The 25642-nt window shown below is 38.8% G+C and overlaps 1 long non-coding RNA gene across 5 annotated transcripts in view; it reads right to left on the reverse strand.

Annotated features, from left to right (window-relative positions):
* LOC140623083 (uncharacterized) overlaps positions 1-25642 on the reverse strand; it is a 252763-nt gene that overhangs the window by 166568 nt on the left and 60553 nt on the right. For all 5 annotated transcript variants that reach the window (XR_012022758.1, XR_012022763.1, XR_012022760.1 and 2 more), the window contains exon 3: positions 19634-19736. This is a non-coding gene — a long non-coding RNA (uncharacterized lncRNA). The remainder of the gene's footprint in view (positions 1-19633; positions 19737-25642) is intronic.

The following is a 25642-nucleotide window of genomic DNA, read 5'->3' on the forward strand; positions in this document are numbered from 1 at the left end:
TGGATAACTAGAATGAGAGGGGAAAGTGGGAATAGGAGTTATGAATTAAAGAACAGTATAATCTGATGATTCCCAGATTGGTGTCCTGTGGCTCACTAGGCTTCATTATTATATTTTTAATTGCTGACATTAGTTTGGTGAAAGCAGTCACAAAATCTTGGTTATTCAGAACAAATGGTGGTGTACTAAAGTCTTTCAGTAAAGAACTATTTCAACTTTTATTAACACCATTCTCCTAAATTTATTTGACTACGCTCCATTTTATCTTCCTCTGTGTGATCTTATTGACATACCGAAACACTAATTTTCCATGTAATACCATAATTTGGTAACTGATACTATAAATGAAGTAGGGAAATGAGAAAAATTGGAATGAGCAGATAGTAGTCAAAGAAGGAGCATTTGAATTTAAATTTCCAGAGCTAATACACACATAAAAGGAACAGGATAGATAGAGTACGTAAATGAGCAAGCAGTGTAAGCGAGCTGCAGTTGAAGGTGACTTGAGTTGAAGAATTCAAGAGCAAATGGGGTAGGTTGTGAGTGGTTCGCTATCATGGATAGAGAAGTAACCTATGATGTGGGAATAGTATCTGTGAGCCAGATGCCAAAATAGTGTTTGAATGTTGGGACTAATGGTGAAGCTGATTGAAGAGAATATTGTAGAGAAGTTGAAGGTGCATGGCTTGTTCTTTGTAAGAAGAAAAAGTTAACAAACATAATAATTCAGGAACTTCTTTAGCAATGTTGAAAAAATTTACTCTTCTCCCTGGAAGCTGCGCTCTGAGGATGGCAGGAATGTGAGAGACCGTGCTTATTAGCAGAGGAAGAGAAAATAACAGCAGTGGATAAATGGAAGCTCTGTGTTGTTTCAGTAAACGATGCTGTTATGGGTTGAATTGTGTCTCTCCGAAATTCCTCTGTTGAAGATCTAACCTCCCAGTACCTCAGAATGTGAGATTATTTGGATATAGGGTCTTTAGGTTCAATGAGGTTATCAGGACAGACACTAATCCAATACGACTCATATCTATAGAGAAAAAGGGAAATTTGGACTTGGAGACACATGTAAAGGCAATGAGGAAAGATTTGGGGAAGCCAATGGGAGGGGCTCAGAACACGTCCTTTCTCGTGGCCCTGGGAAGGAACCAACTCTGACCTCCAGAACTATGAAGGTCAAGACATTTCTGTTGTTTGTGGTGCTCAGTTTGTGGTGCTTGGTAACCCCAGGCTTAGCAAATTAATATAGATTCATTTGATCAGAAGGTTGAAGATGAAAAGAAGTGTTTTTTTTTTTTTTTTATTTGTTCTATTTCATTCATTCAGTCAGTCACTTTAGCATAGGATGGGCTTTTCTAAGAATATGGTAATAGATGTGGGAGAGAGCAGATGTCAGGAGCTTGTTGCTCTCCCCCAGGAAGCTGACACCATGGCTCCGAAAATCCAGCTGCTGGTGCTGGATGGGTTGGTCCTTGTTGCTTCCTGTTGTTAAGGGTAAGGAATTTACCTCCCAGTGCTCTTTTTCTTGAATCAATCTGCTCTCAAATATCACATCATGAAGATGTGCAGAGATGACCTCAATGTTTTCATTCCATCTGCACTCATATTTTAATTTCCTTGGATGAAAATGAATCCTCAGCAAATTAGCTGGCATTTTGCTTTTCAGAGGAAGAGATGGGAAGTGCCTCTCCATTGTGGGAGCCACTCCGTTCACATCTTTTTTCCGTGCTGCATTTACTTGCTCACTATCTAAGGCACTTACTACATAGAGATTCATGTTTGGAGGGAATAAGTTTTTCATTGCACATGACACCCTGAATGGTAATACAGGAGCCTATGATACTCTGATGTGCACAGAACTTGAAATTTTAGCGAATCAGTCCACTGGGGGTTGGAATTTTTCTATATACTCTAAAATATTTCTGTTCCTAGAAGACAGCGGGAGAAAGAACTGCTGTTTGAATCAGAGTCAGGTGTAGTATGATTTTTTTAATATATATAAAAATGAATGCTGTGCAGACCGAGGTGGCTCCTTTTCCATCTGTCAGCACATTCTTTACAACCATGCATAAACCTTATTATCACACTCAGTGTGTTACTGCAAAAATTATCCCGGCCCTCAGAACGGTCTCTCTACAGCTTTGAGTGGAATTCAAACTTCCGTGCAGTTAATATAAAAACAAGCAACCTAGGAAGCAAAAGGGGGAGAAGCAACAGACATTTTCCTTTCACAGAATATCTGATAGAGCGCCTTCATTGTATCATATGTCCAAGGCTAAATATTTTGCATTGAATAAAATAGTGGCTGATGACACATATTTGGCCTTGATAAAATTTTCCACTGTATCCACATATATTAACCTTTGATGAAAAGACCCAAGAAGGAAAAAAAAAAGCATGGGTGGAATATGGCATAATTTCAAAGCCTTTTTTTTTTTTTTTTTTTTTTAACATTAACCTTTGAGATCCGACCTGTTGTAGTTGTGTGTTTGGGGGTATATTTGGATAGAGACATTACTGCCATCCTGTTCATATTTATGGTCCTGACCTTTGTATTATAGTAGCCTGCTTTGAAGCACAGTTATTTTTAATTGCTTTATGTGTCCATGGAGACTGTTCTTTGCCTCTGTCAGTTATATACAGTACCCCGGCACATATGTTTGCTCAGTGAATCTTTCAATGACTGTAATATTTACAACCACATCTGAATACAAGAGGAGGAAATGTTGCATTTTGGGGTGGCGTGAGTGTTGCGTGTTTGTGTGAAAATGTGCTTTATTGTCAACGTTTCCATATACTTAATGAGGTGACAGGAAGAATTAAAAGTGACAGATTGTTTTGGCTGCACTGGGGCCATCTGAGATATGGTCTCCTGTAATGCGGCTCCATAAACCCAGGCTGTGTGAAGCCCTCAGTGTATGATTCATGGCTGCAGCAGGGCCACTCACCGAGGTTTAACGAGAGAGAGTCATAGGTTGGGCAGCGGGAGGTTGAAATTGCTGTCAGAAGACAATGAAAAGCTCTATGTGCCCAAACCCGCCGGAAATTTGCAAGGATGCCCTGATGACCAGTGTCCCTAATGCCATTATTCTATCCGGTCCCAATTAGGCGTGGGGCACAGTGATTGCCAAAAATGTCTGACTCAGGACAACTCATTTGGAGAAAAAGAGATGCCCCTTCCTTTTTGTCTGAAGGAAACATGTGTTCCTGTGTGCTTTTAGCTGGTGGTCTGTGAGGTAGAGCCACAGAGGGGACAGAAGGAAACAAGTTTATTATAGTCACAGGTCCGAGCCCGGGGATCTCCACATGCCACACAAGATCATGGGGGAAGTGCTAGGTTTTGGTCAAGGGGCGGAAGATGGCAACAAAGGCAAAGTGTAGGCCAAAAACCCTGATTGGCATTTCCAAAGAAGCAAAGCAGGCCAAGTGATGGTTTAGGATTGGCTAGCTTGAATAATTCCAGAGGGCTTTATAGAGGTGGTCCTGGTATCCGACCCTGGGATGATTCAGCAGAGGCATATTGCTTCCTGGGGTGTCCTGGCCAGATAGAGAAGTTTCTGTGTCTGGACTGGTTAGTTTGCATATCAAAGGCAGGCTGCCAGCTGAGTCCTTTGCTACCTCTAAGAATTGGCTAGTGGGGGTGAGGGTGGGAGGAACAGTCTCTCCTCAGCCAGAAAAGTTTAAGATGGCAAAACATCATAATATACAAAAAGAAAAAAATATATACAATACAGCACGTCTGCGAAGTTTCTTCTGCAAATGGATTATTGCATTGTGACAAACATATCTCAGGATAACCACTGTTGATGAAACCGGCTGAAGCAGTGCTGCTAAAAATGTGGTCTCTAAACTAGCAGCTTCACCATCTCCTGAGAGCTTCTCAGGAATGCAGATTTTCTGCCCCACCCCAGATCTCTTGAATCAGAATTTCTTGGTCCAAGAAGGTGGTGGAGGGTGGGGAGGAGGGGAGATCTCTATGTTTTATTTTTTTTTAATTTTTATTTATTTATGATAGTCAGAGAGAGAGAGAGAGAGAGAGAGAGAGAGGCAGAGACATAGGCAGAGGGAGAAGCAGGCTCCATGCACCAGGAGCCCGACATGGGATTCGATCCCGGGTCTCCAGGATCGCGCCCTGGGCCAAAGGCAGGTGCCAAACCGCTGCGCCACCCAGGGATCCCTGATCTCTACGTTTTAATAAGCTTTCCAAATAGCTGTTTTGCACACTGAAGCTATATACCCCTTAATGAACCATACAAGTGACTACAAGAAAGAGAAAAGAAAAACAATTCTATTTATCAAAGACCCAATTGCATCAAAGGTAAAATTTGTTAATGAAAACCAACTAAGTGGAATCCTGAGGACTATTTGTTTGTGTTCTTATCCTGCTGGGTATTACCTTGGACCTTCAGGAAGTCACAACCTGTTCAAGACTCAGCCACCCAGTTGGTAAAATGAGAAAGATAAGGGTACCTACCTCTCGAAATTTTCAAGACATAAAGGTAATGATGCATTTAAATACATTTTGTAAATAATAAAGTGTAGACAATGTTAGTTGTACTTAATATTAAATAATCCTTACTGCACACACCATTTTGAAGACAGATCACAATGAAACAAATTTACATCAGGACTGGGGTCATATCCCTCTCTATGTATTAGATTTTATTGTGTGTCAGACACAGGGTTAAGGATATTACATACATTATCCTATTTAATTCTCCAAATAATCCTGTTTTAAAAAGGCTGTAGAGTTGTACAACCACATTTTTTTGAAAGAGTAAAGTAGATGAAAGAAGTTAAACAAATTGTTGAAGGACACGGAGATATTAAGTCCCATCCTTGTGATTCACACTGAGAACTGTGTGACTTTGAGTGTTTTCTCTCTTCAACACAATTCCTTCTTGGGGAGAAGAAAAAAAAAAACAATTTCCACCAGATTCTCTAACATCATAACTTTATCTAAGTCTTAGTCTATAGCTCCACGATTGCTGAGCAAAAATGAGGCTCAATGAGTTACAGGGAGATACCTTGAAATTAAAAACAAACAGACAAATATAGTCACTATTCTCTGAGTAATAGAGTAGAAAAAAATGTTAAAGTATTTTTTTAATGTAATAGCACAGGAGGATACTAAGAAGAGTAATCTTAGGGCCTCACCATTAAAGTGTCCATTCTCAAGTGTCTTACTTGTGCAAGTTCTCACGCTTATATAAATTATAATATATAGCACGTCACATTTCTGGGGCCCCCAGGAACCATTGTGTGATTCCTGATATGCACACTTTGATTCATCAAATATACAGGTGTAAAATAGGAGATCAAGAAGTCCCAAAACCAGACATTTCAGATGTCAAGAGTTTAACGATCCTTACAGCAACTTCCCAGAGCTTGACAATGTAAGTTGTGCCCTGTTTGGCTTGATTTCTCACTGCCAAGGGAAACAAGGGTTCAGAGTATTTAAAGTGACTCAACAGAGCTTCTAAGTCCCAAGGCTGACACTGCTTTGCTTTCTTTCTCCATCTGTGTGTGTGTGTTGGGAAGTGGAGGAGGGGGGAGGCTCTCTCCTCTCCTTAAGAAGCCTGCCCAGGCACTGCTACTGAGTGGTTTCTTTGTAGACCAGACAGTGGGAAAAACTAAAGAAGGCAAAGGGACAGAGCGACAGAGAACAACAGCAAGACACAATAGTCGCCACCTTCCTGAAAGGGAGTCATTGTGCCACACAATGGTCTGGGCATTTCAATGCACAAGAAGGCGAAATCAAGTGCACCAACCCTTCCTTCACTCACATCCTGAGATGTGAAAAGGCTTGTCCTAGTTGTGGTCATGTTCTTTTATTCTTTCCCTCAAAGGGGGCTCAGGAAACAAAAAGCTCCCGTCTATACAGTGGCTGCTCCCTGAGCAGGCTGTTGAGGAAGTGGCATTTCCTTATTCCGCCCTTTCCCAGAGTGCTTCTGAGTCAGAGGGAGCATTCCTCTTGGTGAGACAAGCCCTTGTGGATGACAGGATCACTTACTCCAAGTTCCCAGCTCTTCTCTTAAAGTCCAGATGAATGCCAAATAGCACGCTGGCCAATATTGATGGAACATTGTTAATATAACGGAAGCCAAGGGTTTACCAAAGCAATAAAAGAACTTCTCCTTGTAGAGACTGATAACATCAATTTTCCATATTTGCTCCCTTTCTCTTGATTATTTGATAGGCTGGACACAATATTCTGGGAAGCAACCATGTGATAGAATACACATTTTAAAACCCTACGGACTAGAAAAATGTTCTTAACCTTTCTGAATTTCAATCTCTTAATATGTGATCAGAATAGTAAAGCCTGATTCACAAGGGGGAGTAGGTGTGAAGTCTTAAGGTAGATGAAATATTAAACCATCTCTTCCTTTGTAAATTGGGCCAATAAACACTTTAAGTGTTTCCTATGTTCCAATACTCTACAGGCATAGCTATATTACAATGAAAGCCTCAAAGATCGTACGGTCTAAAACTCAAAAGTTTCTAGAATTCAGGTTCTCCATGAACTTGGTTTGAAGTAATAACCATACCCTTATTTTCACTTAGCTGTAACTACAATTCAACATTTTTATGTATTTTTAGTTTTATTTTTTTAAGATTTTCTTTATTTATTTGAGACACAGAGACAGAGCATGAGTAAAGGGAAAAGAAAGGACAGGGAGAAGCAGGTGCATGGCTGAGCAGAGAGCCTGACCCGGCATTTGATCCCAGGTTGGGATCATGATCTGAGCTGAAGGCTGACACTTCACCGACGGAGCCACCCAGGCACCCCCCCCCCCCTAAAAATTTAGCATTTAAAAAAATTATGAATACATGCAACAAACCATGGTAATACTTTATCACAAGTGGAAGCCATAGATATCATGTCAGACCAGTAGAAGATATCCTGAAATACTGTTTTCACTCACCACAACCTCTGAATTACAAGTTAGTGGGCTTGCTCCTTGAATTTCTTAGCTGATGCTTTAATAAATAAACATATTTACATGTCATACTGTATTATAACACATGTTTAATATTCTGGTAACTGTCATTATAATTTATTTTCTTTGTAATCATATGTATTTTATGTGTTTAAAAACATGGGGCACCAGGCTGGCTGAGTTGGTAGAGCACGTGACTCTTCATCTCTTGAAACTCATCATGAGTTTGAGCCCCATGTTGGGCATAGAGATTACTTAAAAAAACAACAACAACAAAAAACATGATTCAGAGAATGGGTCCATGGTATAATAGGGTTCAGAATCCTGGTTCTAGAAGAGGTAGTATTTAAGTCAACAATTGCAATGCGATATAATTAATGTTTTTGCAGTGGTACAGATAACCTGGTAGGGCTGTTATGGAATCTCAATTTGGATCAGTGTGTAGGTGTGTGTACAGTGGGGGTGTTGGGGACAGCAAGTCATGGGGGGTTAGTCCTAGAAAATTTCAAATGGAAATAATGCTTTAGTTTAGCTTTGAAGAGAAGATGAAAATTAGCCAGGTCAAAGATAGGAGTCCAGGTGAGGGGTAAGATATGAGAGAGGGGAGATGGTCATGGAGCAGTAGGTGTGGTAGCAGGGCAGTGGGAGAAGGCTGGTGTACCTGGGAAACTGTATGGCCAGAGCCCGGGTATACATGCAAAGTGTGGGACATGAGATCAGGGAGGTGATCAAGGGCCAGTGAAGGAATCTGAGCATTATACCCGATGTGGTATGGAGCCACACAGGTATTTTTAGCTTCTGCTATCATCAGATATGTGTTTTAGAAAGATCGCTCTGACTGCATTATGGATAGTGGATTATTATGGTGAAGCAATTGTAGGGGTGGTGGGAGGTGGTCAGGGGAGCCCTCTAAGAGTGGTTATGAGTCTATGTCAGCAATCCAGGCAAGCAATGGTGAGGGCCTGAACCATGGCAGTGGTGAAATATGAAATCACTTTGTAAAATGTAAAAGGCCACTCTGGAGTTGAGAGAAGGAGGGGGGAAATAAAGAAGGAAGGAGAGAAGGAAGAAGAGAGGGAGGTAGGAAAGGAAAGGAGGGGAACAGAAGGAAGATCTTAAGGGAAAGAAGGAGACATAGAGGAATTGTAGTCTTCAGCTAAGCAGACATTTGAAGTCAAAGTGTTTCATTAAACTACAATCACAACTGTTAGTCTACCCCGGAGGTGTGATAGGATTACCAGTGCACCAGGTCTCAGGCAATCAGCCAGATGGCCGCTGATTGGTTCTACTGAAAACTAATCAGAGCCCTTCTTCAGTGGTTCAATTGCTGCACAAATAGCCACAGCCAAGGCGAGCTCAGTGAACAGAAGCTTTGCCAAGTCTGCTTCCAAAAGGCAACAGGAAAGGTGGCACAATTTCTTTTTTGACAGGCAGCAAGAGCTTGGTTTGTTTACAAGAAATTCCCAGAGACTGACACCTCACATACCCATAGGCGCGCGCGCGCGCGCACACACACACACACACACATGCACACATATGCACTGCTGGAGTTTTGTATTTAAGAAACATAATATAGGCTATGTTTATATTAAATTCAGTAAAGGAGAATTGCAGGAGCACATCTAAAGGTCTAATCTGACCCAGAAGTAGTAAATCAATACACACAAAAACATGCAAATGAGAAAAAAAATTCTAAAAGCAATCATGCAAAGAAATATCTGAGGATGGCTTCAAGAGAACCAAACTGTTTTTAGTGAGCTCAATTATGTCAGTTTTCTTTAGTTGTTTTTTTTCTTTTCCTTTATTTCTTCTTTTCTTTGATATTAATTATTGGTGTCAAGCGGGAATCACCTATTAGACACTCTTGAAGCAATTTTTAAGGGCTTTGAGCTTATTGAAACTTGTTCTTTTATGTGACTCTGTTCCAAACAAATGACATTTTGCTTTCATTTAGATGAATTCCTGGATAATTGAATAATCGTCCAGAAGAGACTAAGTCTGATTTCGGAAAATGTTCAAAGTCAAAGATGCTAAAAGGGAGTCCCCTTCAAAAGACATGGTTATGCAAATGAACAAAGTTGCATGTACTTCCAGAAGAGATCTTAATTTAAACAATTCTCCCCAGTACATCCTGAAGATTGTATTCCAAGTTCACAATTTGGCAAACTCAAATCCGCGTTCAGTGCATTAGATTTTGTATAGGAATAGGTGGACCATGAGAAGTAAAGCAAGAAAAGCAAAGACCTTAGAATGGAAGTTCATGAGAGCAGTGACATCGCAAAAGCATAAAACTACATTAAAAAAAAAAAAAAGATGTCAACATAGAGAGCTGTCTTAAGATAAAACTTATATGAAGGGAGCTATTTCCCTATTAAATAGATTAACATTGAAGTCCATGTTTTAAACAATTTTGATGGTGCTTCTGAAGCTAGAGCAGGCTGCATTCTTGTTCCCAAGATTTAGGAGACAAAAAAAAAAAAAATTCATGCAAGTTCTATACATGAAACCCTTTCCATTTTGAGGAACTGGATTTGTGTGAACATCTGCCAGCCCAACAGAAAGAAAAGCTCTCATTTCACACAGTTTGTCTAGAGCCAGAAGCATTTCCAACACGTTCCAAAAGCCACTAATGATACTTCACCCAGTTCAGCCTCCTGAAGCTTGGTACATAATTAATGAGGTAGTGGAAGTTCTCTAGAATGAGTTTTCATCTAAATAAAGGTGCCAGATGTTTATCTGTACCCTTTGTACTCATTGTTGCCTTGAATATACCGAGCTTCCTGTTGGTACAGGAACTATCGATTTGCTGACTAATCTTTTTATCTGATCATTATAGATTGTAACTCTCAGTCTATAACCTTTACACACACTGCTATTGTGGTTAAATAAAACACAATACAAAATAATTAACATGTTCCCATATCGCTATTTCTCTTCCAGGCAAGAGCAGAATGTAAGACTTTGATTTGACAACTGGACATTCATATTTTTAGAGAAAAGTATAAATAGAAGATGAATATACAATCTTTAGTTCCTTAATATAAATTACTCAGGAAGAAATAGTATGTAGCCTTGGGGAAATCAACAGCTTCTTCAATTGGATTGCTTCTGTCACTGTATGGACACAGTCTTGTTTGATGTCCTCCTACCATTTGTCTTGTATGGAGTCTTTTATCTAAATCCAAAGTAATGCAGTCATCAGGGCTGCAATTCAATAATAGCTCCACAGGAGCTGTCATCCACAGTTTGCTATTCATCTTGTAAAAGGCTTTGAGTTTTCAAAGTACCAACTAAGGTTGGCATTTCAATGCTGCGGACAGAGCACTTAAAGTTCTTTTGTGTTCACAAGAAAGGGAGTGAAATTGAGAATGGGGGGAGATTAAATGGCCAACCTGCTACTCTACCTGACTACCTAAGGGTAACCCCAAGCTACCCAACGGAGTGAAGACATTAGGTGATCTGACCCTCTCTGTAATGGGACATTGTGATGAATGGGGGACTCGTTGAGTGGTGTTTGGTTCATACTGAGCTCCACTGCTATAATTAAGAAGCAACACGTTTATGGAAATTGACCAAAAAAAGGAATATTAAAAAAAATTTTAAAGGAAATGTAAAGGAAGAGAATAATTCCTTGAAACATTTAGAGAATCAAAACATTTTAGAATTAAGAACATCTGTAATGGCTTCAGAGATGGATAAACTAAAGCTGAAAATGTCGATTAGTAGCCTCAAGCTCTCATGTGTGGCTGTTGTTCTGTGAGCAGGCTGGACTTGGATTACCATCATTGGGACTGATGGATAATTCCATTTTCCAATCAGATTCAGTTTCCAAGTTCTTCCATGACCATGATGTGTCCATTAGAAATGGCTAGCCTGAGACCATGGACTAAAAATTTATGGAACCATGAAGGAATTGAACCAAATACAATTTCACAGACCCTTGACACTTGGCTATTTGTTTGATGGCCCCTGAGTATAAAGGAGGTTGGAGACACTTACCCAATACCAAAGGTACCCAACTCCTGCACTACTTCACTGTGATTCTGGCCCTCAGCTTGCACTTCTGGAAAGAGGAGGTTGGCTGAGAGGAGCTCTAACATAACAAAAAGAGATCAGAGTACTACTGGAGACCTGGAGTCTAAGTCTAGCTCTGTCACTGTGATTAGCTGTGTGATCTTAAACAAGTCATTTGGTTTCTAGGTTTCAATTTCTATCTAAATAATGAGAGATTTTTGGGGCACTTGGGTGGCTCATTTGGTTAAGTGTCTGACTTCAGCTCAGGTCATGATCTCGGAGTGCTAGGATGGAGACTAGTGTGGGTGTCTGTGCTCAGTGGGGAGTCTGCCTCTCTCTCTCTCACTTTCTCTCTGCCCTTGCCCCCACTCATGCTCTCTCTCTCACATAACTAAATAATCAATCAATCAATCAAAAAACATTTATAATACAGAATTTCAAAGGTACTTTTCCATGATCCAATGAATATAATAGATGATGACTACATTTTCTGCACAAGTCATAGATCCATTCATGCATGCAACATCATAAACAATATCAACAACTCCATATTATATCCTTATTTGTCGAATTCTGTGTCAGTAACTGAGAAGAGAATAGGTTTTCAAAGCACTGCCCTCGTAGAATTTGCAATCTAGTGCTAGACATAGACACTTTATCTGTTCACTTTATCTGTCATTATTTATCAATAATGGCACCAGTTGTAAATTTACAATTGTGGTCACTGCTAAAACTGTGAAAAATGCATCGTGCTATGAAATTCACTTGACCAAAGAGGTCAGGGAAATCTTCCATGTGGATGTAAAACTAAGTCAAGATGTGAAAGCTGCTGAGGTGATCTTGTTTGCCATGGTCAATCTAACCTCCATTCTGAAAAGAATCAAGAATTGTGGGAAGATTTTAAACAGGAGGTAGCATACATATTTGCATTTGTATCAGATATGAGAAAGACCATTCTGCTGAAAGAATAGAGAAAAGGTTGAGGGAGAGCAAGACTAGAGGCTAAATTAATCTTCTTCATAAGATAAGACAAGTGGAATTAATTTTCAGCAGGAAAATTAGAAGAAAACCATAGTGCCTGAACTTGCAATACCAAGAATCAGGGCAAGGCACACCTCAAATCTACCTCTCAGGTAGATTTAAGAGCATCATTTACCTGTAATCTGTGACCACGTTACAGAGTTTTTCGTCCATTGGCAAATGTGAGTTTAAAGAGATATAAGTTGACTTTAAAGAAGAAAATTTTTTTCATCCTTCTCCTCATGCATGATTTAATGATGGATGGGTTGCCATGGGAGCAGATATTAATATCTGTGGCACTAATAAACAATCCTGAAGAATTCCAAAGCTGAATCATTACTTTATGATGGTTGGGCCACAATGCACATCCCATGAAATTTAGCCAGTCCTTCAGGATGGCCCATAATCTGTGAAAGGTTATTTTGTGAACATGCTTCTCAGAAAGGTCACGGGTAAATGGAAAATCCTGATTGATCATTTTAAAGGCTGTTCACAGTGACTGATATATTACTGAAAGGAAGAATTTCCAACCAGAATCAAACTATTTCTTCAGGGTAACTTCTAGGTATCCTGTCATATTCATAGTTACAGCAGTGAAGACAACATTTTTTTGGCTTGAAACCCCTACTCCAATTTTATTACTCACATTTTTTCTCACCTATATATTCACCTTTCCAAATTGAATTTTTGAGTGTTCCAAAATAAGCTCCACATGACTTGATCTTCATCCTTTACCTCAACTCATGATTGCATGCTTCCGCCCTCTCACAATCTATTCAATGCCTAGCATCCTTCAAGGTCCTGTTCCACATTTTACCTTCTCAAAGAAGATGTTCCATTGTCTCTTCAGTCTATTCAAATCTCTCTCTCCTAAGTTCTACGGATGTTATTGACCATGGTACCCTTGATCTTTACATCCTTATACTTAATTATTTTAGCTTATATGTAATATATAAATACACAAAGTATATGAATATATTAAGTATTATATGTATTTTACATATATACATACATATATACATACATGTATATATGTAAGACCTACAAACAGAATGAGAGAGATCCTCTAAAGAACTGGGGCAGAGTCATTTATTTTTCATGTCCTCATCCTTGCAGCACCAGAAGGAAAAAGAAATCACCTGAAAGAATACATAATAAATATTTGCTGATTGATTAAAATAATACCTACTGAAGAATGCCTCGAATCCTTCAAAAAGATTAGATAAAATAACTCCAATGTAAAAAGTCAAGTTATAATCAGGATATCACCAAGGAAACTGATTGATTTGCATTAATTTTTCTAAATCATGGTGGAATCTATTGGATGCTTTCTAGTGTAAGAAATTATACTAAAATTTCTAAAATCAAGAACTAATATGGTGATCAGAAAAATAAAAACAGAGTAGGAATTATAAAACCTTGACCAAAACTCACTACTGCTACTCAGGGCATTCATTTAGTAAATATAGCTTTTGCTAAAATTAATGTTTTGGACCATTATTAAGGGACTTTTGGTATTAGCTGGATATTTATAAAACTTAAGAGCCAGACATACTCAGCCTTCTCTAACCCCATCAAATTATAGATTCCATGACTTCCCCTGAAAAATCCAAAACAAAAAAGTATATGGAACCTCAAATTCATTGATGGCTTGGAAAATTACCATAAAGCCTAAAGAGCATGAAGACCACATCGGTAGAGCTGTACGGGTCTTACCTTGGCTTATAAGACCCTGCATGATTTGGTCCCCGCCTCCATTTCCAATCTTATCTTGGACCAGTCAGTCTAGTTTCCAGCCTCACTGGGTTACTGTCTGGTCTTTAAGCATGCAGAACCCATTCACATCCTGGATACGCATTCTGCTTAAAAGTTCTTAGCATAGATGTTTGCATGGCTCACTCCTTATTATTCATACTTTAAATGAAATGTCACCTTCTCAGACTGTCCTTGTCTTACCACCTGGTTTGAAGTAAGATTCCATACATCAAACCCACTCTCTATCATCCAGATTTGTTTTGTTCATAATATAGTATATCATGTATATGTGTGTGTGTGTATGATATCCACATGTCCATGTTTGGCCCATTAGAATCACTTACACATTCTTTGCCCTGGGGTGTGAAGTCTTATCTCCTTCTCTAACATCTCTGCTTTCATCCATTCACTGAGACAGCAGTGATTTAATCCAGCTCAGATGATTTTTCAGATGAAAACCAAATCATTAATTAAATCCTCTTCAAAAAGCACATGAGGCTCATAGCAGTTCATTGAAGGTTCTCTCTCTTGACTTGAGGTGAAGAGTGAAGTAACCCCACCTCTCACCCTTGGGGATTTCATGGGACTGTAACGCAGTACTTCCCAAAGCCATCTTGCTCCCATCTCCCTGATTCTCCCGAGCCTTCTGCACATTTCAAGTGAAGGGTGGAATAGTTTGCTAGTTGCTCCCTGAACACTACCAAAGTTCTCTTTGCTGGTCTGTCCCACATCTCACTTTATTACCTGATCTGTACAGACCTTAACCAAAATATCTGTTTTAACAATTTAGCATCTTTAAAATTTCTTTTTAATTAACGTATTTTCTTCTTCAGAAAAATATTTCTTCCTCAGATCCCACTTTTATTTTGTATTTGGAAGCTCCAAGCAATAGGCGAAAAGCTGGGGAAAAACAATGCAGTCCAGAAGAGGCATGGAAAAGGAAAGAAAGGAAAGATAGCTCTCAACAACAAGCCCTGAGTTTACCAGCTCCGCAGAAAATATATGACCACCATTAATTTAAGGGGAGAAGATAAGTGTCAACTCAGTGAATTAGGTCATCATTTCTCAAACATTTTAATCTCAGAACCCCTTTAAACTTTTAAAAATTAATGAGAATTCCAAAACATTTTGTTTATGTGCATTATATCTATCAATATTTACTATACTAGAAATTAAAACAGAAACTTTCAAACACTAAAATATATGTGTTCATTCCTTTAACCATCAAAGCAATGACATCATCGCATTTCATGCAGCTTCTAGAAAACTCTGCAACTGTTATGAGAAAATAAGAGAGGAAAAAAAGTAAATAATGTTACTATTATTATGGAAATAGTTTTCACTTCACTGTGCTCTCTTAAGGGTCAGAAACCCAAAGGCATTACCGGACAATACTCTGAAAACTGCTAAGCTAGGTGGCCAGTACCTAGTATTACTTTATATCTGAGGGGCCTTCAAAATTACAAACTTGAATTAACTTCTCACATGGGAACTTCCATTTCAGGCAATTGCGTATGAGCATAAACCTTTCCAAAAACTCTCAGCTCAAATAAACAATCAATTTAATAGGGCGAAGGGGTTAAAATAGCCTGTCTGGCTGTAAGTAATTTGATTTAACATATGTCTAAATCCATTCGTCTTTCCTATTATACTCTATTCATTAGCTATATTTATCTGAGGAAAAATAATAAATATAATTTTGTTCAGTTATATTGGCATACAATCTATAGTTATTGATAGGTCACAATAATATAACATGAATGTATTTTTCTCTCTTTTGAGTAAGGTCTGGGAATTACTCATACCTGCCACATAAAATAAACTTTAGATCTAAACTCTCTCCAACAGCATTGGGAGATCCCACCTGCAAAGATGATGTTGTAATTGCACTGTCTCACTAACAGCACCAAACTTGTGGGCGTTCTCCTCACAAAGGAGAGCCTGACCTACTTTATGAAACATCCCAGAGGACATCTGAGAATCAATATCTTGGACTCAGAAAACTTAAGATATTTTTTTTTTAAATTAGCCTTCAAAAATGATCACCTCCCTACTTTTTTAATAAGGATACCTTCCCCAGGGGAGAGACTTAACAAAAGTGCCCACGTGTCCAGGGTGGCAGAGATAATGGTTAAAACGGAGATTCAGTGGATCTCCCACGCAGGTGCTGTGATAGGTTTGGGAAGAACTACTTAAGCATGGTGCCCCATCAAATTCCCAGGGATTTTTATTGCATCTCTGACAACCAGTGTCAGCTAGAGCTGGAGCGCAGACAGCAGGTGCAGACAGCGAGCTCCTGGCCCAGTGTTGCCCAAACAATGGGAACAGAGAAAATTCACTAGCAGAGGGCCCAACCCAGAAGCCACCAAGACCAAACTACCCTTTTTTCTGCCAAGATGATAGGTAAATTCTGCTACAGAGCTTAAGGAAAGAGGAGGAGAGAAGAATCCTGCATTAAAGACTTCATCTAAAATGGAAGCTTCCAGGTTGATCATGAATTGACAAATTTCAGCTTTCATCAACAGGAGAAATAGGGCCTTGAGAACTAGGCTTTTTTTTTCAGTTATAGAGACATAAAAATATCTTTGCACTTTGCATTTAGAGAATATTGTGACAGTAAACTTTATATTTGTTACGCGAGAATATAAAATTCTGGCTTAGGACAGACCCAATGACAGCAAAATACTATTTAACGGGAGCAGACTTGATTGCAAGGCAATCACATTTAAGCTTTGTATTACTTTTGTATATTTTTTTTTATCACCGGTCACCCCACTCCCACCCCAGGAATCAACCCTGTGAAACCTGAAAGTTTTTACTTTATTTTCTTTTTACCCTGTGCCCCAGCACTCAGGGGCTGGTGGCACTCACTGAGGCAGAAAGCTATGGCCACAGGACCCTGTTCCAGGCTGCATTTTTAAGGGGCCAGGGAATGCACACCTCTCCTACTCCCGCGGGAGAGCTTTCCTGGCAGCTCCATTTAGTGGAGTTCTAGTGCTGTCTCTTTAATATGCTAGTTGCCCTTTTAAACCACAGCCTTTTTTCTTTATTTTCTTTTTTTTTTTTTTGTCCAAAAGGAAAGAGGGATCTGTCCCTGACCCTCATCACTATCACGTCCCGCCCCCCCCCCCCCACTGCCCTTCCCAGGCTCCAGCAGGGCTGGCTTCCCCACAGTGTGTTGTGTCTTCCTCTCTCCTGCTGTTCTCTTTAGCCATTCTTTCCATCTTTTGTCATGCAGAAGCTGTTCCCAGGGCCCTCATTTCTTCTTCAGGAGGAATTATTCTATAAATAGGTATAATTTGGTGTGTTCCCTGGAGGAAGTGAGTTCCGGGTCTTCCTAGGACACCATCTTGAGCTGGATCCTTCCTTCCTTTTTTTTTTTTTTTTTTTTAAATCAAATTTCAGATTTCAGGTGTATGACATGGTGATTTGACAATTATATATATTACACAATGATCACAATAAATGAGTCACCATCTGTCACCATACAATGCTACTATAATATTATTTATATTCCCTGTGCTGTACTTTTTATCCCTTTGACTCATTTATTTTATAACTGGAAGTTTGTACCTCTAGATCCCTATCACCTATTTTGCCCATTCCATCACCGTGCTCTGCTCTGACAACCACCACGTTGTTCTCTGTCCTTATGACTCTGTTTTTGGCTTCTTCGTTCATTTGCTTTGCTTCTTAGATTCCACATATAAGTAATATCATATTGCATTTGTCTTTCTCTGTATGACTTATTTCACTTAGCATAATACCCTCTAGTTCCATCCATGTTGTTGCAAATGATAAGATCTCATTCATTTTTTATAGCTGGATAATGTTCCATTGCATATATATACTACGACTTTTTATCCATCCATCTATTGTTGGACACTTAGGTTAAAGCAAAGAGTTTTGTCTGCTTTGTTTATGACAAAGCCTGGCACACATCAAAGACTCCAAAAATATTTGTTGAATAAATGAGTGAATGATTTGACAAATTAATTAGACGCTCCTGAGAAGCCTTTTTTTAAAAAAATATATTTTATTTATTTATTGGACAGAGAGAAAGAGAGAGCATAAGCCAAAGGGAGAGGCAGAGGGAAAAGCAGACCCCTTGCTGAGCGGGGAGCTTGATGTAGGGCTGGATCCAGGAACCCTGAGGTCATGACTGGAGCTGGAGGGAGACACTTCAGGACTGAGCTACCCAGGCACCCTTCCTGAGAAGCTTTGTAAAGTATAATATCCATGCCCAGCCCCAGAGTACCTCTAAAGTGGGCGCTGAGTCATGTATTAACAAGCTCTCCAGATGATTATGATACACTTTGAAGTTCAAGAATTGTGTGACAGGGCTGGTGGGTAGAGTAAGCATAGAAAACCAGGTAAAGGGTATGGGGTTTTATGGAAATGTAGTTGGGAGAAAGGACTTAACGTGCACTTGCACCGAATCTCTCCATAAAGCAACCCATACCCTGCCTTTAACTTCTATCTTAATGAATTGTGATTTTTACATTTCTATAGATCGAAGAAAATAGGGCCTTCGGTATAACAAATTTTAAAGGTGAATTTCTGCATCTTGACATTTTTCTTTCACATTTATAACAGTTTCTTTCTTTTCATTTTCTTTTTTTTTTTTTTTTTTTTTTTTTTAAAGATTTTATTTATTTATTCATGATAGTCACACAGAGAGAGAGAGAGAGAGGCAGAGACATAGGCAGAGGGAGAAGCAGGCTCCATGCAGGGAGCCCGATGTGGGATTCGATCCCGGGTCTCCAGGATCACGCCCTGGGCCAAAGGCAGGCGCCAAACCGCTGCGCCACCCAGGGATCCCTCTTTTCATTTTCTATGGAACATTATTATATCTTAACTTGGAGGCCTCATAGGTTTCTTCAAATTAGCATGTCTTTCGTACAATTTTTCATGCCCACCTGATCCTAAGATAATATTTTATAGAAAACCTAACATTTCATAGCAGTTATCACAATTTATAATTATATTTAGATCTGTTTATTACTTTTAAATTTTATTTTATTCTGATAAGTACACTTAACATGAGGTCTACCCTCTTAACAATTTTTAAGTGTACAGTAGTGTTAAATGTACAATATTGTTCATTATACTATAATGTTGTACAGTAGATATCTAGAGTTTATTCATCTTGCTTGAGTAAAACTTCATGCTTATTGATTAGTAACTCCCCAGTTCTCCTTCCCCCTCATCTCTGGAAATCCCTATTCCACTCTTTTCTTCTATGCATTTGATAATTTTAGATATCTCACACAAAGGGAGTCATGCAGTATCTGTCTTCCTAGGACTATCCACTTGGAACCTACCTTCTGACTCATCCATGTTACATACTGCAGAATTTCTTTTTTTAAGCTGAAAAGTATATTCTGTTGCATGTATATATCACATTTTCTTTATCCATTCACCTACTGGTGGACATTTAGGTTATTGCCACATCTTGGCTATCATGAATAGTGTTGTAGTGATCAAAGGAGTGCAAAATTTTTCAAGACGCTGATTTCAATGACCACTTTTAATTCTTTGAGGAACCTCTATCATGCTTTCTATAGCAGCTGCACCATTTTGTATTCCCGTCAAAAGTGTGCTGGAGTTCCGGTTTCTCCACATCCATACCAACAGTTGTTGGCTTTTTGATCAGTGTTTGTTACTTATGTCTATTTTCTACTTGAGAATGTAAACTTTATGAGGGGCATTCATTGACTGCTGTGTTTCTGTTAACCTGGAACAGTGTCTGGTATATAACTGACTCTCAACAGTATGTGATGAATGGATACACAGGGGAAGGAATAACTGGAGATGGATCCTGAATAGTAGCTTGACTGTATAAATAGAGGAATGTGGGTAGTCATGTCACACAGCTGCAGCAGCAGCACAGACCTTACCATAATGATGATGCCTTCTTGATGTGCAGCTTCCTGGAGTTGAAGGAAACGTGTAGCAGATGCTGGGACATCAGGCCAGAGACGAGTCATTATGTGGACCCCCCTAATAAGAAGATGGAGACAATTGAACTTAAGCCCCTAAGTGAAAGACCGATCAGATGAAAGCAGGATAATGGAAATAGTCTGACAGATACTATAGCGTATCTTTGTTTTGTTTTTTCCCCTACAGCCTACATGTTATCCTTGGCCTTGGAAACCATCCTTTAAGGCCCTGTCTTCCCTCCCTCTTGAAGCAGTAGAGGCAGAATTAACTGCTCCTGAGTAATTTACTTTTCCACTCATCTCCCAACCAGCACTCTGGATGGGGTTATCTGATTCCTGGCTACTTCATCTCTGCAAAGGGCCACTGAAATGCATCTTCTTAAATCAGGATATTCACAAGTGGGTGAAAAATACAAGACTAAACAACATTACATTCAATTCCCAGCTAAGTATGGATTTGAAAACATGCAAATTACAAACAAATTGATTAGCCACTTCTTTCTACTCTTAAATCATAATAGCTGGTGGATTCTGATCTCTGAAACATGGGGAGGAGTCTGTAAGTAGAAAAGAAGGAAACCGAAAAGAACACGCACCTGCTGCTATGGATTTAGGTCTGTTGCTTCACTTGGAAGAGCCAAAAGTACCACTTGATATCACGTGTGAGACAATAAAGAAGTAGAAATACTAGGAAAGCTTTACATTTTACATGTATTAACTCAAATAATCCTCACCTCAATTCCAATAGTTTCCCTTTTTTCAAGATTTATTTAATCATTAGAGACACAGGCAGAGGGAGAAGCAGGTTCCCCATGTAGAGCCCCATGTGGGACTCTACCCCAGGGCCCTGGGGTCACACCCTGAGCCAAAGGCAGACGCTCAACTACTGAGCCACCCCCGTTCCCCTAATAGAGAGTTTCTATTTCAATCCCATTTGATGGGTAAGGAAAATCAAGTTGATGATGTTAACACGTCTGTGTCATACTGTGTCTGTGCCATGAACCACTGTGCTGTCTTGGTGACAGAGTATACATCGTGCCTCACATTTTTATGGACTATGAGTTTTATTTTAGTTTTTTTTATTATTTATTTATTTATTTATTTATTTATTTATTTATTTGAGAGAGAGAGAGAGAGGTGGAGACACAGGCAGAGGGAAAAGCAGGCTCCCCACAAGGAGCCCGATGTGGGACTCAATCCCAGATCCTGGGATCACACCCTGAGCCAAAGGCAGACACTCAACCACTAAGCCACCCAGGCATCCCTGGGCTATGAGTTTTAAAAATGTCTTTGTATACGCTGTATCTCCCTGACACTCCCACGAGGCAGCCCTGGTTATTTTCCCCATATTACAGATGAGGAAAACAGGCTTAGGGAAGATGAGTGACTAGTCTAAGGTCACACAGTTTGCAAGCAGCAAAGCCATGTTTGAAATGTGGGGTGCCTCTTTCTTCCAGATGGTCCTTTGTTTCGTTTCTTCCCCTAAACCCTATATGCCATCCTTGGCATGATTGCCCTCCTCATATCCAATATAGTTATCGAAAGAAGCAATATCCTCAGTGAAAAATATATCATTATTACCCCAGTTCGATGTCTCTCTTCTCTGGCCACAAATGTTATGGGATCTCAGTCTTCAATGACAGGTTTGAATCTGAAGGAGGCTAGTATATTTCTTAGAGTATTCACAGTAACTGTCTCATTGTCCTAAACCCCATTCTTGTGACCCTTTTTCACTATTGACAGCGTTTAACAGAAAATTTCCACAAGCATGGCTATTAATTTTTCCCAGTGTGCCAGAATAGAGACAGAAAAATAGAGAAGGACACTGAACAAGACAGGTGCAAAAAGAGAAAGCTGATGCTTGGTAATGAGGTAGAAGGAATCACAGGAAAACAAACACCAGATGGAGAACATCTTATCTCTTAGAGAGAGAATATCCTATTTTCTTAGAATTGGTAGCCCTGAATCATGGAGAAAAGTTTAAATTACATCCAAATACACTTTTCTTGGGAAGTCAGAGAGGTGGGTAATTCATTTGTATAATGTTTTTAAAAAAAAAAAAAAAGTTTACAAAATCTGTCACTTGAAAACTTCACTTACTTAGAAAATTGACATTTAACTTTAAAAAGGGTAGGCCAATGGAAGCATTATTGCTACCTGCTCTCACTGTTGTTCAATATTCTTCAAGGTGACATATCTGACAGTCTCCAAATGGACATGGTTATCTTCTGTACCCTTTCTGCTTCCGAATGCTCTTTATCAATCACTACCTTCACTACCTCCAGTGTTTTTGTCACTGCCTATTTCAAGCCATCATCTAGATTGGTGCATTATGGAACTCCATCTTCCGCTTTCTTTATCATGGTCCAGGTCCTCATCCCAGGGCTCCCATATTGTTAACATTTGACATTTTGGACTGCTAAGCATTCATCCCTGTTCTTGGTACAGTAGCCTAGTTTGGGCTCAGATATTTATTTCTCCACTTCACAGCCCAATGCTTTAGGGAAGCTGACTTCCTTCCTGATTCTAGAAGTGGGCCTTGTGAAACCTCAGTCATCTGGCCACAGCAATATTGTTTCAGGGATGAGTACAGGACTTAAGATCCAATCAAAATGAAGTCCTAGACTTCAGTTCCACCACTGAGAGAAGAGATGTCCTCTGCTTTTCTGCATGCACACACTGTGCAGCCCCTGGAGGTGCAGGCACCCATCTAGAACCATAAGGAAATAGCATTTGTGAACATGAACTTAAGACTGATTAAGTGGAGAAAAGAAATAGAGAGAAACCAAGTCTTGGTCATTCACTGAGTAGCCAGAGGAAGACTTGAAAGAAGCCAGCTATGTGATCCAAAGATTTCTGTTTCATTTAAATGGGTTAATATTGAGATTTTTATTACATATGACCGAAAATATCCTAATTCATATAGTCAATCTACCTTGCTCTGTTTCCTATCTATTTTCACATCTTTGCTGGAATAAGTCTCCTGCAACATTTTATTCCTCTTCTTTGTGGGTCATAGGCACTCCCCTCACTGTTTCACCAAAGATCCCCAGATTCCTATCTCACCACATTTTGGCTCTCATGACTAGATTGTTTGTTCAAAACAAGCTAATGTGCTCACATTTTTTTTTAAGTTTTTATTTATTTATTTGAAAGAGAGAGTGAGCAGAAGAGAAAGAGAAAGAGAGAGAGGAAGAGGGCACAAGTAGAGGGAGGGGGGAAAGAAGTAGGCTCCTCACCCAGTAGGGGAGCTGGTGTGGGGCTTCATCCCAGGAAGAGGGTCATGATCTGAGCCAAAGGCAGACCCTTAACTGACTGAGCCACCCAGGTACCTCTGTGCTCACAATTCTTAAAAAAAAAAAAAAAAAAAAAAAGAAAAGAAAAAAGAAAAAGAAAAGAAAAGAAAGAAAAAGAAAAAGAAAAACCTTTTTATGCTGTTTTTGAAAAGATTAGTTTTGTCTTCCTCTCTCCTTTCTTTTCTCATTGTCTCTCACTGAAGCATCCTCTTCTAAAAATGCTAACTCAGCAAACAAACAGAATGGCTTGTGTCTGACCCCTATGCATCCCATTAGGCCACTTATCATAACGGGATATGTGAATATGTGAGTAATATTTGCCTTTAATACAGTGTTAAACATTATTGAAGCAATTTATTTCCATGATTTCACTTGAGCAGCACAGTTTCTTTATTACTAAAGGAAATTATATATTTCCATAAGTTTTATACACATATGTGGTATAATGGAAAGAGCAAAGATTCTTGTGCCAGAATTAAATGAGGTTCTCATCAGGTTTTGTCACGTAACCATTGTATGATCCTGGGTAAATTATATATACAAATCTAAACTTTCCACGTTTTAAAAATTGAATTTTCACATAATAAGATCAAATATAAATGTATCTTCACTTTATATTTTATACTTATGTTTTCTAATACATAAATATATTTTTAAAGATTTTATTTATTTGTTCATGGGAGGCAGAGTGAGAGGGAGGCAGAGGGAGAGGCAGGCTTCCCAGGGAGCAGGGAGCCTGATGCAGGGCCATCCCAGAACCCTGGGGTCACTACCTGATCCGAAGGCTGACACTCAAAAAAATGAGCCACCCAGGTGCCTCCTAATGCATAAATATTAATGCAATTTTTAAAGTTTTAAAATAAAACCAACTTTAAACCACATTTTAAAAGATTATTGCACACTTCTAACATACAGGTCAAGAATATATGTATATATGTATTCTGAATATATATTTTTTACTTTGTGAAAGTAATGTATATTATTAGATGTATATATATTATAGTATTGCATATGGTGGTATATCGTATATGTACTAGTACATGCACATTTTAAAAAATATGGAGAAACGAAGGAAAAAATAATTCTATCATTTAAGAAATAACTGTTGATAATATTTTTGTATGTATCTTGTTATTTTTTTCTTTTTCTTTATTGTTGCAAGAACACTACATGAGATCTACTCTTTTACCATAAGATCCACAAATTCTAAGTATACAATATAATATTGTTGATTATAGGTATGATGCTGTATAGCAGATCTCTAGAACTTATTCTACTTACTTCTTGAAAATGTATGCTCTTTGATTAGTAACTCCCCAAGGAATATATTTTTAAACTGATATTTTATATACTCATAACTAAAAATTTGGTTTTATAGACTATTTTTTAATAGTTTTCAGCAATATTACCTATTCCTAGTATACAACTGAAACCTAAGACTGCTTTCTTTTTTTTTGGTTGGAAAATTACCTTATCTTTAAAGAATTACCTTCCTATGATTCTTTCAAAAAGCATTCAATATCTGACACTTTTCCCTTCTTAAATCAAAACAGACCTCATTATTCCTTGGCAACCTCCATAATTTGTTTTGATAGACATTACTAATGTGCATCAATATCTGGTTCTTCTTCAATTCTAAATTTCAGCCTTCTTGCAACTGGAGGGATTCATGAGACTACATCTGGCCAGTGGTTGTGGTCAGATATGACATGAGAAGTATAAAAGAACTGGTCAATACCTTTCCAGCTATCTCTTTCTCTACTATGTTGGCTGAACGGGTCATGTATTCCAGATGATAAAGGCATAAGATGATGGAATCTTCCTCAGCCTGATGGCTGCTTTAGTAACAGGACATTTGCCCTTCAGCTGAAGCCCCAAGAGACAATTAAGCTTTAATCTATGAAGGCAAATAGACCTCTCTCCTTGTATCTAGAATGATAATAATATGTAATGTCCTTGGCATAATTGAAAAAATAGTTGAGTTGTGAAAGGCTGCCCTACAATGTTGCCAGACTTGCAGTGGACTTTGCCTGAGTAAGAAATAAACTTTGTTGAGTTAGTCACTGATATTTTAGATTTCTTTTTTGCCACTACAGAACCATCATTTCTGTCCTCAGACTGTTGTTTTAGGAAAATCTTACTTTGACTATCATTTCAAATTGTCTCAGTGTGAGGAATCCCAAATCAAGTTCCTTCATATGCAGGTAATTTAATTCTTCATATTACATCTTGAAATGGATAAAATATATCAATTTTCTCTGTTCCTAGAGACCCATAGACTACATTTCCAGCCCTGGATATTCTTATAGCAGTTATTTGTATTATTCTATTTATTTACATTCCATTTTTCCTCTCAAAGTGTACTTTAGTAATATTTGGATAACTCTTACTATTCCAGACTGAAAGAGAACATCTGCAATGGTCATAAATATGGTCTGTGACTCTGAATTTCCATTCAACATAATTTCTAAAGATAAAAGCATTCTAACTCCCTCTCTTCTTCAGGCAGCATCCCAAGTATCTCATGTGATTTTCTTGGCATCCACTCAAGTTCTGATAAAGCTACTAGTGCCAATCTCATCCCTACCTGCTACCCTGAATCTGCTGCCTTTCTGCCTTGCAACTTGACCTTGACATTGTTGCTAGAATGTGACATTGCTAGCACTTCCCA

This window comes from Canis lupus, chromosome 2 (assembly GCF_048164855.1).
Source record: "Canis lupus baileyi chromosome 2, mCanLup2.hap1, whole genome shotgun sequence".
Classification (NCBI taxonomy): domain Eukaryota; kingdom Metazoa; phylum Chordata; class Mammalia; order Carnivora; family Canidae; genus Canis; species Canis lupus.